General features: G+C 41.6%; 1 non-coding gene across 1 annotated transcript; it reads left to right on the top strand.

Moving 5' to 3' along the window:
• Nucleotides 1–679: 679 nt before the first annotated feature.
• On the top strand, nucleotides 680–751 carry TRNAG-UCC (transfer RNA glycine (anticodon UCC)). Its single transcript has one exon. It is a non-coding gene; the product is annotated as a tRNA-Gly (tRNA).
• Nucleotides 752–2,404: the final 1,653 nt, after the last annotated feature.

Here is a 2,404-nt window from a genome sequence, read left to right as displayed (position 1 = left end):
TTTCTTTGCCTCCTGCAATGACTGAAAAGGAGAAAAATGACGCCTAATTTCTTTTTCAAACTCCAGCCATGTCATATTCTGCTGTTCATTTAATCCCCTTATGATGCTGGCCGTCGGGGCATCTAAAGTTAAATGAAAATATTGTCTGTACTGTTCCCTAGGTATCTGGAGTGCTTTAAAAATGTCATGCACCGCTTCTAAGTGATCCTCAATGCAGCATTCTCCTCCCTTTTTAAATGGTTTGATCAGGGCTTTAATGGATTTCATTATTTTTATGGGGCTACTTGTTGCAATACATGGAATTGGACGGGTGATGTTTATTGTTTACCATTACAATGCTGATGATGTGGGGAGATGTTGGGATCATAGTGCCGGTCAAACCATTCAGAGACGCCGGCCTCCCACACACATTTGCTGCAGGCGCAATGCTTGGGCAGTGCTGCATTGTGGTTCAGTGGTAGAATTCTCGCCTGCCACGCGGGAGGCCCGGGTTCGATTCCCGGCCAACGCACCATAAATATGTAGGGTATTTTGTGGAGATTTGGGGCCTGACGGTATTTTATTACCGCCGAAAAATAACTTAGCAATAATCACTCTTTGTATTCAGATTTGGCCATGTGCAACAATAATACAATGGACATGCATTATTTCAGCACCCAGACCTGCATATTTGGTATACGCGTTGGTGGTATAGTGGTGAGCATAGCTGCCTTCCAAGCAGTTGACCCGGGTTCGATTCCCGGCCAACGCACCATAAATATGTAGGGTATTTTGTGGAGATTTGGGGCCTGACGGTATTTTATTACCGCCGAAAAATAACTTAGCAATAATCACTCTTTGTATTCAGATTTGGCCATGTGCAACAATAATACAATGGACATGCATTATTTCAGCACCCAGACCTGCATATTTGGTATACGTGGTTGGTGGTATTTTGGTGAGCATAATTCCCTTGTTTTATTTGTGGCCCCAATGTCCAGAATCCCTTATCTTTGCTTAGATTTTTCGTGTGATCACTAGAGAGACCTCAGACCTGCATTCTAGGAATACCACATTTTCCAGTGATAGTGTTGGTGTGCCACCATGGGCGAACTCACTGACTTATTTACGACAGAGAGCTATATGTGGTAGTCTTGTGGTAATTTCCACTACCTTATATACGGTAGGGAGCTATGTTCAGAGAGTCTCTCTTCCCGTTGGCTCATGTACCTCCAACAAGCTATACTACAGTCACTCACAATTATTCATACTGATTTTGACATGCACACATCTGTCTTAAAATGACCATTGCACTGTTTAAAAATCTCCCCACATCATCAGCATTGTAATGGTAAACAATAAACATCACCCGTCTGTTTTCAAATATTTTTCTGTATTATAAAAGTTGTATTTAAAAACGATCTCATTCTTTACAGAAATAAAATGGTACAGTCAAAGCATTGTCTGTGACACTCTGCAAAGATAGTGGCGGAGAACAGAACTCAAATTGCAACATTATCACTTGATTAAGACACGCACAGGAATCCTACACTGACTGCATATTACCGTACACACTCAGCTCCCACACTTCTCATTACCTTATCTTTTTAGTTGTTCTCTTTGTGAATGTGGCTCTCTTGGATTAACTCCAGCAAAAAGGAACGCTTGCCTTCTCAAACCGGGGTCATTGCCTGGAATTCTCAGCTTTTGCAGATAGGAATGCCTCAGCCAGTGGAAAGGTCCTTCTTTCAGCTCTCCCCAATCTCGACTGCAGCAGGACACAGGAATCTGCATTCAGTCAGGAGCAGCACAGCCAGGTCTTCTCCCCAATAGTGCAGAAATATGTCTGCCTGTCTTTTTCCTTGATACTGCCCACTAAAACTTTCCTCTCAGCCCTCTGTATGACGTGTCCCAATGAAATCCATCATCTCTCATCCTCCTACTCTTCAACAATAGCTTCGCTTATACATTTGCAATTGTTGCAAATCTGACTTCCTTCTTCCTGCAGTTACTGTGCACAAAAACACGGAGAATCAGGCAGAGAAGAGAAGAAAAAATCTCTGCACACGCATTTAAATGGTTTTCAGAGTATGCCTAATTCTGCAGTGGAGAACACATTTTATTAGTGGGTTATGTTAAATAAGGTTTTATTAGTCAGGTTAATTGTTAATAGGTTAGCTGTTAATTTTCAAATGTGTCTCTAGCAATATAGGCATTTCAGGTGAAAAATAGTGTGCATTTTTAAATGAGCACGTGTGCTTTTAACTGTAAAAATAGATTTGCATCTTATATGTTAAAATCGTTTTTGACTGAATAGCCTGTCTTTCCTTGTTAATCTGGCAACCCATATAGCAATGCACCGCACCCTTGTGGTGGTGCTGCAAAAATGTGCTACTTGTGCAGTAGTGCTGTACTCTGTACTGTA

Source organism: Ambystoma mexicanum, chromosome 2q (genome assembly GCF_040938575.1).
Source record: "Ambystoma mexicanum isolate Mex_15411 chromosome 2q, UKY_AmexF1_1, whole genome shotgun sequence".
Lineage (NCBI taxonomy): Eukaryota > Metazoa > Chordata > Amphibia > Caudata > Ambystomatidae > Ambystoma > Ambystoma mexicanum.
This window is presented reverse-complemented; position numbering and strand designations above follow the sequence as displayed.